At 37.8% G+C, this 16,760-nt stretch overlaps 1 long non-coding RNA gene across 2 annotated transcripts; it reads right to left on the bottom strand.

Annotated features, from left to right (window-relative positions):
• Nucleotides 1-205: 205 nt before the first annotated feature.
• On the bottom strand, nt 206-14,135 carry LOC308196861. 2 transcript variants are annotated; one of them, XR_013952445.1, is made up of 6 exons: nt 13,509-14,135; nt 6,950-7,051; nt 5,178-5,203; nt 3,192-3,402; nt 1,855-1,950; nt 206-1,765 (listed from the first exon to the last, which is right to left on the bottom strand). It is a non-coding gene; the product is annotated as an uncharacterized lncRNA (long non-coding RNA). The 2 variants fall into 2 exon arrangements; XR_013952446.1 differs by having other exon boundaries at nt 206-1,950; nt 13,509-14,128.
• Nucleotides 14,136-16,760: the final 2,625 nt, after the last annotated feature.

Below are 16,760 nucleotides of genomic sequence, written 5' to 3'. Positions count from 1 at the left end.
ACAATTTACTTCTTGCTATCTATATGGTTCTTCCAGATGAGAATATACCTCCCAGAGCAACACTCCACATTGCTGCTTATGGTTGTAAGAAGAGATTTGCTATGATAAATTTGTGCTATCCCACAGCTTGTGACCACAGCAGGACTCGTGACCGGTGTCGTGTTTTATGAGCAAAGCTCTCACACAAGCTGTCTTTCAGACCATTACAATTATTCATAAAGTACTTACGCCAGGATGTCACGATGTACATGAGTCAAATGCACAAACTGGGGGTTTTCAAAGGAGGTAAAGGGATTTGAGATAGCTCTTGGGAAGCTGGTGCCTATGACACTGTAGTTTCCTTTTGAAATCCTTGCAATACACATTTCTGCTAACTCTAACACAGAGAAGTAGGGTTTCTACATTGCTTGTGTCTTTCCAGTCAAGCACCCAACTCCTCTGGGACCTTTTAGTCTTGCAGCCTTGGAGGCAACTAAAAAATTTACTGTATGCATGCCAAGTGGGAAAACAGGAAAAACAGTCTTCCAAAAGGACAGAAAACAAAGATGGGACAGGAAAAAATAAACTGGGAGAATGATAACCTTATTTAATTCTAAAGTGGGGCTTAAATAAAATAAATGGTGGTAAAAATTCTTTCCAAGTGGAACATGAGAGAGGGAGACTGAGAAAAAAAAATACCTTAAATGTCTGGAGTTAGCACTTTCGGTTGTGCTAGAACCTCCAAAGTTTCCAAGGCATCTTTCAGTAGATTATACAAATGTCTAAGAAAGAGTAAAGGTGTTTTAGAGCAGGCAGCACCCAACGTGTTTATGTAGCTTGGATGGGAAGGGATGTGTTTATTCAAGCTGCTAGCCAAAATTACATATATTTTTTGTGCTGGTTAGATGTTACCCAGGTGAATTCACTGAATCAAGGGAAGCAAACAACAAGCAAGTTTGTAGTTATTTTGGAAAATAATATCTGTATATTACTGTAAGTACATGAGTAATGTTAAAAATCCAAAAATGTATAGCTGAAAAATCTATGATCTTGTGTGTTTGAAAAGTTGCTGCTAGACTGTGTAGTGATTCTCAGAGATGTTCTTTCTAGCAAGGGAGTTTACCAGCTCCAAACATCGGAGCAGTATCTCCTTGCTAGATTGAGTTGCATTTTACTATTGAAGTGTAACTCATGTGTAAGGGGCCCATATAATCTGCCTCAGAGAATTATTACTGTAGTTAAAGCAAATTGGTTTTCATGCATTGCTCTGGGCTTTTAGTTTTGTAATAAATCCAGCTTTTCTTTGTCTAGTTTTATTTTATTTTAGTGTATAAGATCCATTCACTGGCTTTTCTTCCCCAGATACTTGAGTAATAATTTCAAAGCAAGAGTTCTTGTCTGTATAAGTACACTTGTATACATTTACATACCTCAAAATACACACAAAGACAGGGAGAGAACATACAAAGAAAATGAGGGAAGCAGACTAAAGGTGAAACAAACAAACAGAAAAGACAAGCTCTCCCTGTTTGAGTCACTGCTGCTCTTTGAGTTTCTTTCATGAGGGTTCCAAGAGAGCCTGAAATCATGTTTCTCGAGTTTGGGAAGATCCAACCATGTAGCAGATAGCCTTTTTCAACACTGTGGTCCAGTCCGCCCCAGCCTGTTTTCCACTGTCTCCTTCACCTGGCCACAGCTGGTGTCAAGAGTAGAGGTAGGGTCTGACAGAGAACAGGTCAGCTGAATTCATATCCAAAGTCTTTTTAAAGTAATTATGGAAATTCCCCTGGATATTGTTACAATATAAAGGGAAAAACAAGTTTTTAACAAGCATATTTCTGACACTTGCCAAGCCAATCAAGGAAGCAGGGATACCTTCTGCTGCACTTTTCCTAGAAATTCTCTCCCAGGCTGGTCCTAAAGCATTCATCCAAATCCCAGGGACTGAAACGTTACCAGCCCCATCCAGACCTGTGGGAAAGTAAAGGCGATGCAAGAAAAAGGTTTTTGGTTGCTTCTACACTGATGAAGGCTATGGATATCACATGAAACGAAATAGCAATTCAGCAGATATGAGCAATGTGAAGAAGAAGGTATTTTGATGCAGGCTGTGTTTACATGTTTAGCTGAAGTGTGGGGAGTCTGTTGCTTCACACAACAGTTTGCACTATATCATGTAAAGGCTGAAATCTTTGTTATTTCTTAGGCAAACGAGATCTTGCTGTACTAATCTAAAGACAGCAGTTACTTCTCCTGGAAAAGCACAAACATTTCAGCTGTAATTCTTGTGCTCCAACCACTTGACTTCCCTGCTCAAGCAAATTATGTTTGATATCATAACTTAGTAAAAACAGAAATTACAAGAAAACCGTCAAAATATTTAGTAGAGTGGACTTTACATGTTCATAGGCAGAAATCTTGGGAGCCCTTTGCCCTGCCTTTGCATCTGAACAAATTTAGAACTAGATCCATGAAAGGATTTTGTTTTTCATGATTCAAGCATATTTTTAAGGAACACTTAGCACCTACTATCTTTGTCCTTTGTGTAAATGTATCAACTGTTGCCAACGTTGCTTAATCTGTATCTGTATTACCTGGTATTTGCCATCTGTTCCTTGAATGGAACCTCTGTTTAACATTAATTTATTGAAGAAAAATGGCTCTGTAATTATGTTTTCTAGTAAACTGTTGTGTCAGCTCTATATTTAGTGTCATTTACAGCAGGTGGGAAATGGCCAGGGATTTTGTGATAGTGCCTCAGCAATCAAAGTGGGTCATGGAACAAGCTCTCGGAAAGGTCACTCCCTGAACTTTTCAGTACTGGCTGGTGCCCTGCTGGTGTACACTGGTCCTATTTCCAAAGCAAGGCAAAAATCTGTAGAATAAGGCGCATTGGAATTCCTGAATGATGACACATAAATAGTGAATTGCTAATTGCTCAGTAAACTAGAATACATTTATAATGAACAAAATCCTGGATGATTTTGCTTGATCAATTTGAAGTTATATGTGAGTGAGTTTAAACATGTTCACTGCCCTCATGATTACAGAGAAACTGTATCTCTGCTCCTCAAGCTAAATCAGATGGTGAGCTGAGAATGCTGTAACTTGTGGCTGGCTCTACCATGCAGTTTCACATACCTTCAAGAGCTGCTCATCCTTTTTTACTTGGTAGATAGCAATATTATGGAAAACAGGAGGCTAGATTATACCTCCCCATGGCTGGTCGGAACAGAGTATCACAAAACAGGATGCTGTCTGCAGTCTACCATGGTATGCTCTTGTGCTATCGTCTTCCTCAAAACTTGTGGAGTCTAGCACTCTCTGTCTTCCATTTCTCTAGTGCATCCTTGCAGTCATACTCATCCGAAGTACCATTTCCTCAGAGATATGACCCCCATGAATTACAGGATGTTGTAGAACCTCAGGACAGGGGGGAGAAAAAAATAATAATAAAAAAAGAATAACCGAAGCCAAGATGCAATTATTACATCAAAGCACCTTCTCCTGTATTTCCATTTATTGGATTATCCTGTTTAACTGCCTCAGTTAAGCCCTTCAAAGACACCCAGCTGTGGGAAGGCTCTGCAACCAATTGCATTCTTCTTATACAAATACAAGGGACGTATAGATATAGCAAAACAGTAGCACAGGCACCTTATTTCTACCCAAATTCCTGTTTTAGGTTTGTGTTTCTATCGTTATAGGATCCTTTCTCTTCTTCACCTTTCCAGAGTAGAAGTGTCCTTCCATTTTACCACCCAAGAGTTTTTTAAAATTACCACTGAGAAATAAACATCCTCTTTTTTAACAATAACAACAGAAAAAATCTAGTTTCCTTTGTTAGCTGAACACCTTTAATTAGAGTGTCAGTGTGGTATAAAATGGAACAAAAATCCTAATTACAGTACCATAATGAGGTGGTCGGACACTGGAACAGGCTCCCAAGGGAAGTGGTCACAGCACCAAGCCTGCCAGAGTTCAAGAAGTGTTTGGCCACCTGGTCTGAATTTATTTATTTATTTTTTGGAGGGTGGTCCTTTGGGGACCCGGGAGTTGGATTTGATGATCCTTGTGGGTTCCTTCCAACTTGGATATTCTATGATTCTATTATAATTATATAGGTTCTAGATACAAGAGTAGGCCACTGTTTAAGAATAAGCTTCTTTCTAGACTGAATAAAAACCTTTCTGTTCTGCTGTTACTTCCACCTTGATTACAGACTGAATCCAGACTCTGAAACCTAGAAAAAGATTTTCTTTAAAGCCTGCTCTCCAGCTGATATTATTTCCAGTAATATATAAGGCCCATCCATGCTATGCAGTTGGAAAATGTGCAGCAAGCCCTAAGTTAATGCTGACACAGGGCACATAGTCTTACACTTCAGATAAAAGGGGCTATCTTACTAGTCAGCTCAGGTATCAGTGCACCAAAGTTTCTGGCTACGGTGTTGTTAAATTATATCCCTATGTGTAGAGTTAACTGACGTGATACAAAGCTAGAGGAGGACTCTCCTGACTTATGCCCGTTTGCTCACAAGTCAGGAGCTAGCAATAATTGCTAGAACCTCTTTCATGAAGCCCTGGATGACCATCAGTCATGCTGATGGATGATTCCATTACACACAGGCATAACGCTGGAAAAGCTGAATTTGCTGTTATTTCATAAAAGAGGAATCCCCTTTCAAAAAAAAAAAAATTAAATTAAACTCGGTTAAATGCCATGGATCTTAATAGGCTTCCAAAGTTTTAACATGTTATATTCTACTTGGTATGGCATATGTTATAACTTACAAGGATTAGCTCATCTAAATTCTGTCCAAAGACTTCATTTGAAAAATAATTTGGTGAGAACATTTATATCCATATTCAAAGTGAAACTGTTTTACCAAACCCTGCAGTGTCTGCATGTGATAAAGGATTCAAATCCCTTCCATGCCCGTGTATGATACATGTATGAACTGGGAGCCCTGGGAAAATTTTCATCACATGCATTTCACATGCGCTGCTATGAAATGCTGCGTTTGTATCATCACATTCAAGAAAGAATAGAACAACCACAAGGAACTCCCTTGTCAGGCTCTTTCTGGGCGCTTGGGAAAGCTCCTAATAGTTTTACACCATAAGACCTCACCAGAAAATAAAAACACATGGCTGCCAAGAGAATGCATCAAAATAAGTAATAAATCTATTACTCACTTTTGAGAAACTGCAGCATATCACATCTGGAAAAGACAAAACTACTAATAAGCAAGTATTTTCAAGCGTTGTATTTGTTAAGATTTTTCAAATTGAAATAGCTATCTTCAGAAGGTTTCAGCAAACAAAATGCTTAGGAAATTAAATGTCACAGTATCATCTGAAAATCTAACCCATTTGCATCAAATGGGACACCCCAAAACTCAGGAACCCTGTTATCTGTGGCCACTTCCAAAGAGTGCTAGCTTAGCACTAGAGTCTAGAGTCTCAAGTGCACATACATGAGTGTCTTTTGAAGCTTAGTATGTCATATTGGGAAGGAAAAGCCTGGTTCATACATTGTTTTGAAATTTCTTCCATGCCTCATCCAGACATACAAACAGAAAGAAAGTAAAAATATACAAATGAATATTCCAAGAAAATGTTCCAGTGAAAGAAAACAAAGAATTTCCTTTGTTTGGAACAGTAAATACAAAAACAATTTCTACAAACAAACTGCTTTCAGTAACAATATGAGTTAAGTTCACAACGTAGGTCATGAGATCCTGAACCACTACTTCCATTTGTGGAGGACTTACTGGAAGAAATTCCTCATAGCCCTGGTGAGATCTTGTATTTGATGGTGTGGTACTCTTCAGGTCACTAGTTAAACTGTAACACAAGAACATCAGCACTATCTGATGGCTGCTGTGAAATCAGCTGAGGGTCATTTCTAATGTGTCCAGCAACCAGCAGGAGGTTCAGCATACATCTGTGAAGGTCAAGTCTGCCTGGGAGCTTGCTTTATGGCTATGGTATTTTTTTCCTATGCTTCAATATCCTTTATCTCACTGATTTGATCTTGGTGCTTTCTCCAAGAGCACGTAGTTAACAAAGACTGTATTCTTGAATTTGTTTTAGCAGAATCTAGAAAAAAATAAAAATAAAAGCTGAGCTGGCTAGCTTTCTATCATCCATTTATCTGCGACAAATATTGTTGATATCTAAATGAACAATGTATGTGAAAAGGAACTCCTCAAAGATGCCCATCACTGCTGCAGTGCCACTGTATGCATTACAGGCTGCATGTTCTGTGAATGCAGCACATCTATTAAAACTAATTTCTATTCTGTTTTGTATTTATTGGGTTAGCTGGAAAAAAATAAAAACAAACAAAAAAACACAACCAATCAAAAAAAACAAAAACAAACAAACAAAAAAACCACCACACAAACCAACCCAACCAAATAATAAATAAATGCATCCCCTCCGGGGGGGGGGGGGGGGGGGAAGAGAGAGAAAAACATAACCCTGAATTTACATAAAAAGTAGACATTCCAAATTTTCAATGCCTTCTGTGTAAAGCTCTGGGCATTCTCTATGCAAATGTATCTAAACAATTATTTACCCATTTTCTTCAAAAGTTTAATTGAAAGCCTTTTTTTTTTTTTTTTCCCAATCGTTTCCTCAAGTCACAGTGCTGTGAGCACACTAATGTTCAATTTCTTCTGTGTAGATGGTGTTTCACTACAGCACTCTGAAACACTAGACTATAAATCCAGGGAGTATATGGCAAATGTCAAAATGGGGATTAAACTTCCTTTCTCTTTTTCTCACTCTTTTTTTTTTTTTTTTAAGTCAGTTAAGAAAGGTCCAAAAGCAGCCAGTCAGAAAACAAACAAACAAACAAAAAACAATTCAAAGTAATGTGCAAAGAGACTTTTAAATGTGGAGCTTTTTTATCTTCATATTCTGTTATATACAATGAAATGTTTGTATGTTCACTTTCTTACCTCTGTGTTTTTTACTTTATTTAAAGTTGCAGTTGTCAGAGTGTCCTTTGCCTTGATTTTCTGCATGGGGACTGGTATCACATGCTCTGTGAATCCTTGCTCCTGAATAGAAGAGATGGGAATAGTAAACTGTATAAAAAATTGCTTTAGAAACGGTTTCTAATGGTTACCTTCAAATTCTGGGTCTGCTAGCCAAGAACATGGATGTTTTTTGAATGGAGTGGAAATATCTAATTTTAACAGATGAAATAAATGGAACTAAACATGTAATAAGACTATTCAGTATAAATACGGCAGAGACTGTCCGATAAAGTTTATCTAATGAGCATTAGATTGCCTCCTCTAGTTACAAAGTAAAAACAAATAACTACTAACATTCTGCATTAGTAACAGACTGTCAGGAAATGCCCAAAGCCAAACATTAAAACATCAACCTCCAGTGTAGAAAATGTAATTTTTTATTTACTAGCAATGATGCTACTAGGTTTTCCTTGTACGAATATTAAGAAATCATACAGCCTAGTTTTTCACTGTCTTGAAAGCAAGCATAGACAGCCCTGAGATTACTTCCAGATGTTAAATCAACGCGACACATTCACAGATTCAGGGTTGTCTTTTTAAGACCATTTATAGAACTTTGGAAAGAGCACAAGGTATCAAGTTATTAAAAGGCAGGGAGGAGCATTTTATTTTTAAAACAAATTAAAGACATAACTTAGTTTTTTGCAGTCACTTTTAACATCTGTAATCCAAAAAGGAAACAGCTCTAGGCACCTATAGCTAAATAATTTCCTACTATCATATTAGTGGACTTGCACCAAAACACACGTCCTAAACTTGGATGTAGCAAGTTGTGAGGCATCCAAACATTCAACTACATCTGTTGTTATTCTTGTGAAGTTCAAAGAATTTATAATGACTTAGGCTGTCACATTCATTGGCAAGGAATGTTGTTGTCCCTTAAGTAGTAATTCCCAAGCAAATGGCTTCTTGGAAGTATTGCAGGGAAGGGATATCTCTGTGCAGTGGTAGGGAAACATGCTGAGATCACAGGCCTGGTCTGGAGCAAAACAGGAGCAGTAGCCAGTGTATTCTTTCATGTTGCTTCATATGACATTTACTATCTCAAGAAAAAAGGAAGAATGTGTACAAAAGGGAAGAGAGAGAGGAAGATTAGGAATTCCCACACATTAAAATAGGAGTATTTGCCATGCAAGATGAAGTTGAATTAATTCCTTTACCAGGAAGGTGGATTTAGCTTGATGTGAACTGGAAAGAATGATCAGCATATTTAACAAATAACATGGTCCCCATTCTACGTTAACTGTCTGTCAATACACCAAGTCACTTTAGTAACCTTGATCTTGCCTTGTTCTGATTAATTTATATCTTCTATGAAAGCAGTAACACACTCCTGGCGTGTACTGCTCTTGCAAATACTAATCATGGCATTATTGTGAACTAAACGAACACAAAACAGACAGCATATCAAGTTCTGCTAAAGAGTGTAGGTGTGCAGTCAAAAGCAATGTGCTTGCCAAAGGCAACAAAACGGGGAAAATAATATACAAAACAAACCCTCAACTGCTCAGTTACACAGCACGTAGTCCTACTGTGTGACAAAGAACTTTCATGGTAATTGGCAAATGACCAGAGTCATGGCAAATGACAGAATTATCATTCTGTGAGTTGCCTCCATGGGATGATAATGCTTATTCAAAGCAGGCTGTGCTTCATAAAGCTGGTGACTGTATAATAAAGTCATCTACAGGCCTTAATCTATAAATTATTCTTGTTAGATGATGAAAGTAGTGGCACTGTATATGCACATATGAGTTCTACTATACAGGAAGATAAGTTAATGCAGGTTCTTACAATGAGATCAGTAAATCATACTTTTAAAGCCTCATATGCAGCAGGTTGAAGTTATACCTAGATGAGCTTCTGTTCTTTTCCTTTTTCATCTTTTACCCATGACAACTTTAAAAAAGATTGCCAGCTGGTAACCCATCTGGCTACAAGTCCAATTTTCTGGAGTTGCTTTTATCTGTCCCCAGTGCCACCTTCATGGAAGAGACAACAGTCCCTACTGAAATTTTACATAATTTGGGACCGTCCAGGAGCTCTGAAAGAAATCAGAATGCAAGGATGGAAATCTACCATTCTAGTTATTAATAGCTCTGAAAAAAATTAAATTGTGCTGAAGAAAAATGACAACACCTGTTCTTGCCTTCCAGGTGTTTGAAACACAACATAGTTGCTGAGCTTCAGGGATTAAGAGACGAAATTTTATTTGTTTGCTGCAGATATGGTGTCCTCAGGGACTCCAATAACTACATGGAAACATGGAGAGGTGAAAACAAATAATTAACTTTTACAGAAAGAAAATCAGTCAGACCATCTTTATCATTCAACCAAGAGATATGTGTAAGCTCCCCCCCCCCCCTTTTTTTTTTTTAAATAAACGTTATTAACAAAGGTGATTTTTCAACCAAGTGTTAGCCTTGTTTTAGGAGATGGAAATCAACATGATTTACAAAAAAAAGCCCATGGGTCTTTACTATATAGCTTCTTACATGTGGAAAGGCAGCTGGTGCTGGGAAGGGCACAATGGGACTCAAAGGAATCTATCACTCCCTCCCAAAAGTTGCACTAACTGCATTGATTCAGTGAAAGGAATTTTATCACCTACTTTCCTCCTGATGACATGTGAGAGCAGCATCTGTTCAGTAAACACCACTTGTAAATATGTTAACAGGCTCTGTACTGGAAGTTTTTAGTTAGAGTGAGTGAAATGCTTCAGCTGAGTCACAAAAACCCTTTTTGAATTGGAAATGTTATTTTCACATCTACTCCAGTTCAGTGTGGAGGGAATTTGGCATTCTAACCCCTTAAAAAAACTACGAAAAATCTCAACCTGAAACAAACTGAGATATAACTTTAACATAACCTGAATATGTCACATGATGGAGAGCCTTCAAGATCACAGCATGAGCAGTAGCAGATTAAGCAGATGGACCATCAGCATAACCAGTCAATGGCATGGGTACAGAAGTTTTGCATTTATATATTGCCTTAATCAAGAAAGGTTATACTCCAGAAAGTGATACACAATGAAAAGCTGTGTGCTTTACCATTGCAAAAAATGTAATAGCTCTGAAATTAAATAGATGGGCTTAGGCTTGTTGCCACAGTAAATCTCTGAAATCCTTTCACCCCACTCCAAGGGTGGGGTTGGGAGGTGCAAGATATGCTCAGGTTAGCCAAGACTTCCATTTCTTCCAGGGGACTGGGATTACTTCAGCTGCAAGGAACTGAAGTGTGGATTTATGCAGCGTGTTTGGAATAGCATTTGTATTAAGTAATGTATATTACTGAAATTATAAATACATTCATATTTTTTTCTACTATACCTGACGTGGCTATAACATTTCTGTAGTGAAAAAATAAATCATACTTTAAGTTGTTCAAAGTAAGTTTACATGAAATTTCTGCATAGAAGGGGTTTGATGTTTCCCCATTGAAGTTGCAGGAAGCTGGTGGTGTCTGAGGACCTTGGCTGATCTTTTGTTTAGACTTTTGATAACGATGCCTAGCATTTCCAAAAGTTACATTGCATCTAGATAGGAGGCAATGGAGATTTGCTGATTTACATCAGCTGTGAATTCATGCAGGTGTTGATCTCTAAACTATTCAGGTAATCTGCATGTATACAGAGTAACATGCAGTCCTGTTCTTTATGGTTTTAGGAAAAGAACAAGTGGCTTCAATGAAAAAAAATCTCTTCTGCCCCTCCAAGAAAAGTCATGGGTAGTCAGCTAGCATTTTGTGGCAGAAACATTTTCAGAATAATGGATGAAGTGATAACAGTGATCTGTAGGTGAATTCAAGTTTGCATTATAGCTTTCTTTATATTAAACATAGTATAAATAACCTGACTTACATAGTCACAGTTTCAATCATTGTTTTTTAACTTATTTATTTAAAAAATAAAGAATGCCTTAGGTTGCCTGCCAGCTGTATCACAGCCACACAGGCTATCGTGCAAGAGAACAGTCATTTAAAATTAATGCATGACAAAGCATAGGAAAAAAATATTCCCACAAATGCAAACATTATGAGGGAAGTGCTTTATATGTTGTAAGCCACATAGTCAGCTGGCTGTTTTAACTGAGCCATTCACTTCTCTCTCTATGTTTATAAATAACGTTATGGAGGGCGTGTTACATGTTCTAAACTACCTCAATAACTTGATTTTAATACTTCTCAATTCACATACTCATTTACATATGGCGAGAGAATATAATGTTAGTATTCAGATATGGAGGGCTCTAAAACCCATATTGTCCGATGGAAATAATTATGATAAAAGCAAAGCAGCAACAAAGCTGACTTTCGGAACCCTGAGTGACACAAGAAGTCACTGAGCTCCACCAAGCACCAAAGCACAAACTTTTACCTCGTTCACTTAACTTGTTCAGAAATGTCTCTAAGTGTAAAATACGAACTCATGCCTTGGTTTCTGAGACAGGTCAATTTAGTTTTAGTTTAATACTGTTGGGGAGTTACCTTTCAGGCTGAACAGAATAGCCAGAAAAATATAGTGAGAGTGAACTACTAGACACTATCCAATTAGTCAGCTGGGAGGCGATGGCAAAGGCATGTTTCAATTACTGCACAATTATTAACTGTCCCATCTTAGCCTAAGATAAATACACTCAATCTAATACCAGACGTGCTAATTTAAGCCTTTATTGAGGAGTGGCTCACTATAACAAAAGGTTAGGCACAAAATACCCAGAGGAAGCAATCAGAATCCTCTGCGCCCGAGGAGCTCATGGTGAAATACTTGGTGAAACCATGTTTTCACCTAAATTTCAGCACCCCCAAGGGGATTAGGGAAGGGATGAGCCTGAATCCAGCCAGTCCCATTGGCCAGAGGGAACTGGGGAGGAGTGGACAGAAGGCTGTGTTCTATCTAGAAATGTCATTATACCAAGGTGACCATGTCTGAGGACGCTAGCTCAGGGTGGGGTTGTGGGACCAACCAGCAGATTTTGGTGAATTTCAAGACAGCTGAGAACCTACACTTCCAAGTGAGTCAATGGGACTGCAGAAGCTCAGCAGTTTTAGAGTCAGGCACGCTGTCTAACGTGATCTAAGTAGCTCCAGTGGGGGAAGAATCTGGTACCACTCTCCGAGGGGATGAAAGGGGCTGATTATCGCTAATCCTTCCACTTCCCACTGCATTATCTCCATATGTTTTGACAGAAGTCTGTATGAGGTTATTCCACTCAGGGTGTGCAATGGACCTGAAAGAGCTGAATCACAGTCCTGGATTATTGAAATGTGATTCAGGACACATGAAAAGTTTTAGATTATTTCCTAGGAAAATTCAAGGTGACTAAACATCCAAAGAAATTTCAGCATCTGCTTTCACGGGTAAACGGTCACATAATACCACATGCAAAAGTGGGACTAGAGGAATACTGAAAGCTGAAAACACAGGCCAACAAAATAGGATCCACTGAGAAAAACCACCATCCACCTCTTTTTCTACTTACTTCTTGAAACTTATTTATTTTTTCTCTATTTGACAAAATTAGGTAATCTTAGCAACAACTACCAAGCATATAATTATTTTTTATCTCCATGATTCTGCCTTTTTGTGCATCTCTAAGAATTCCACTTCTGCTGCACTGGACTTGAACTTACAAGTCTGTAATTCTTGGTGTTTTCCAGGTCTAATTACCACAAACAAGAATGGTTATTTGAGAAATAGAGAGTAACAGGAGATATATGTGCAACACAATATTTGAAAGAGTTTCTTGGAGGAATGAGGTTCCCCTTGTATGTTATGCTGCTACTGTTTTCAAAATTACCTATAAAAACAACCAACCATCTAATGCAGTTACATAGCCAGCTGTGGTAAACTGGTGTTTAAGGGACATTTGTGAGACTGAGACACACAAAACATTTTGAGACCATTCAGCTGAGATATGTCACGTAGATCCTGCCTTCACATGAAGGTTTAGCTGGCAATTTTTTATTCGTTAGGAAGACAGAAAAGAAATCCCTGCCTCACCAGCAAAGCTTAGCTGACTAACAACCTAAAAGCAATGTAAACATTACAGCAAAACACAAACTTTGCTAGCATAACTTATTTCCTTTGCGGATTTGGAATAAAGGGATATTATTTTGCCATTTTGATTTTCATCTCTCCCAGCAATGTTGTTGATAAGTTTAATTGTCATATCCTTTCTCATTTATTGTTATGTGAAGGCACAACAGTGAACAATACTTCCAGTCAAAAAACAAACAAACAAAAAAAAAACAACACCAAAACCCCTCATATGCTGCTAATGTAAATCACATATCCTTAATCTGAACAGTTATAATAATTTTAGTTGGCAGTCATGGTCTAGAAGAGATGGAACAATTAGTCTGTTTTACTGGGATAGATTTTTATAACCCCCATAAAATGAACTTGTTTAGCATGAGGTTTTTAGCCATTCAGATGAGAAAGCCCAGCTGAGAAGTGGCAAATGATAAAACTTACCCACGGCTTCTCCACCGGACTGTAAACTCAGCTTCAGTGATGTTAGGAGGCGAGAAAATGGCTCCTCTGGTCTAATTCACCTTTATTAAATGACAAATACACTGACACTGAGTAAAAAAGAAATGAATTAATTTCATGAATGCAGGTGTGTTCCTCTATCAGGACTCCACAGGGATAACAAGAAAAACTATTGGTACAACAGAAAACTTCTGTGTGGTAGTGAGGATCATTTAAATCAGAAGATTAAGCTGGAAGTTCCTACACAACAGCCTAAATCCATTTGATGGTCAAGGTGAATCCTGTTAAACCAATTTGTTTTTTTGCCACCATTCTGTAATGTTAGGCTTAAATTAGGTTCCAGAGAAATCCAAATGGGGCTGGCGTGAACTTGGATTACACCTTCTGCCCCCATGAATGTTTTAGTATGACCAGCATTGATAGTTGACAAGATTGGCCTTTAAATGGGCTATGTGTCAACATACCTTCTGCCACTACCTTCTCAAAAATGAACACAGCTGTACACCCTAAGGTTTATCAGGTTGTAGGAAATATAGAGAAGTTTTTTATATTTAAGTGATATCTTTAATTCAGTTAATGTCACTATGGGCTGGAAAGTTAAAGTTAATAGACATTGATTCTGTCTTGGGTGGTCAATGATGCATCTTCCACTTAGGAATTTTTTTTTTTCATAACAAAAAAAAGGATGAAATTTAGTATTACAGATAGGTTCTAGATCATATCATCTCTTTGTATGGTGTGGTATACTTTGTATTTGTGATGTAATATACCAAAAATCTGTTTCTGGATTCCATTTACTCCTTAAAAGACAGAGTGAACCCTTTGCTCTTTATACAGTTTCTCTTCATGAATGTGATCTACTCAAACAAGAGAGCAAGACTACTCTCCAATTCTTATTACAGAGGTTCTTTTTTGTTTCAATGATGTCTCTGTTTTAGTTCTAAAAAATATTTGTACACTACAACAACTAAAAAAAATTAATAGGGGTAGCACTAAAAAGAAGCAAACCAGGCTTAACCCTGATGTAAAGAATGAATTAAACACAATGACATCAAACACAACAGGAAGCTTTGAGGAGCTGTAGGTGATTATTGTCTGCTTAATTTATGAGAGTAAATGCTTGACGAGAACAGAGAATAGAATAGATACTTTTCAGTATGGAATAATTATGCAGTGTAAGACAAGAACATCTTCTGCCTACTCATCTTACTATTAAGAACTCATGTCTAGCCATAGAAAATATAAAATCTCTTGATGTTTTAAAAACTTCTTCTCCATTACATCATAATGAAAAATTCAGCCCTGCCAATAAATCACTTCATCTTGCCCCTTTTGTTCAACATTGTGTTCTCTTGTTCCTCTCTTTATTATTAACTTTAACTCCATGGGGCATTACCATATTTAACATCAAGGACTTACAACCTCTACTCCATCACCCACAGAGTTGACAAAGGTGCGATGAAAGCTGTGCATTGCTGATGTTGTGCCTTAGTGATTTTCCTCTGCATAGTTAAAGCTGTAACTAGTGATCGATGTGATCCAGCCTGACCTTTTTCTAACCTATCTGAGCAGCTACCCTCTTTGTATGGCCCCTCGAACTTGTCTTGATTTAAATTCATAATGTACAGCTAGGGGCTCTTTCCTCTTCCACAAAAGATTAAAGCATGAATCAGGGGAGTACGATCAATTTCTCGACATCTTGGATTTAAAGATAGGGCATATCTGTGATATTTCAAAACACACCAGAACACAGAAAATTGCCAAGAATTTGAGATTATCATTATAGAGCCTGCTCCGTTCAGGAATTTTGAAAGAACCCATCACAAGAGCTGTTGCAAGAAGCAGACACAGCTGGATCTCTGAGCAGACATATGTGCATCTTAATTTTTTTTGTGGGGGAAGTAAATAAATATGCATCTTTGAGACACAAACTGTCTCCTGAAACTCCCCAAAGGATCCTGTAGGTCCTGATCTAAGCTTTCTTAATTGTTATTACAAAGTTCTAACGGCAGAAGGTACCACATCTTGACATCCTTGTGGCTATCATGGGCTCCAAACTAAACGTAGTATTTCACATGAGAAAATGAAAAGCATCACAAAAATTCTTTGCCTTGATCAAAAATGAAGATGATAGCTGCTTTACTTTTATTCTGGCAATGTTGTATTAAAAACACAGTTCTATTTATTAATCGAAAAGTGACATTCTTATTTTCTTTTTCTCTTTTTTTTTGGATTGTACTGAGCAAGGCTTCTGGGAGTACTTCAGGAAGTGAAGGAAAATTGATTTTTCCATTTATTCATATCATCTTTCAGTTTTCAACAATGCATTCAGAACACTGAATTAAATGTTTTGTTTGACCACATCAAATTCATACACTCTGATAAACTACTGCTTAGAACTTACTCTTGTCTCGGCATGCCTGAAACAGTATATGTAAAAATGTCCTTAAAGGAGGGAAAAATCACAGCAAGAGAGAGAGAAAAAAAGGGGGGGGGGGGGGGGGGGGGGGAGGCAGGGGGGAGTGGGGAAAGAGAAATGACATATTAGCAATGAAAGATGTTACTAAGAAGAAATATATTTTTGCTTGGCAAAAATAAGAGGCTTCTTTTTTGTTGCCAAAGTAGGCAGATTGATTTTCAGAGTTATGCAAACCTCAAAGTTTTGCCTGGAGGAGATCCTGAAAGAGAATTTGAGGAAGGCTCATTCCAATTCCTTCTATTTGATCCACAAAGGAGAAATACTGCTGGCATTAGCTCAGTATGCCCTGGGATGCTATTGACCTGTCACCCTTGAAAGAAGAGAGAGAAGGGAAAAAGGGAAGCCTTCTCCATGCATGGCTTCCAGTGATATCCAGACACTGACTATTAGAAAACTAGACCTCCACCGAATAGGACCCAAATTCCAGTGTGAAGTTCTTGGCCATCTTACACCATTTCCAATGTCACTTTTAGTGTTTTTTGAATTTAAACTCTAGTTAAGGATCAGGATCATTTCGTTCCTTTGATAAATATAACAAAACCATCAATTTCTATGCAAAGAGAAATGACTTTTCTTTACATAGCTCCAGTTTTTAGTACCAGCAGGACAGGCTTTTCATGGCAGCCGGCCTTGTTTTATTTGCTTGGTATTCCAGCACTTCACTGTTGCAAGCAAGATAGAAAAGATGCTTTTCGCACTTTCATACCTTTATCATGCTATAACTTGCCAGTAGGAAAGGAACAGAATCTGTGGCT

The sequence above is a fragment of the Anser brachyrhynchus genome (genome assembly GCF_964034855.1).
Source record: "Anser brachyrhynchus genome assembly, chromosome: 6".
Taxonomy (NCBI): Eukaryota; Metazoa; Chordata; class Aves; order Anseriformes; family Anatidae; genus Anser; species Anser brachyrhynchus.
This window is presented reverse-complemented; position numbering and strand designations above follow the sequence as displayed.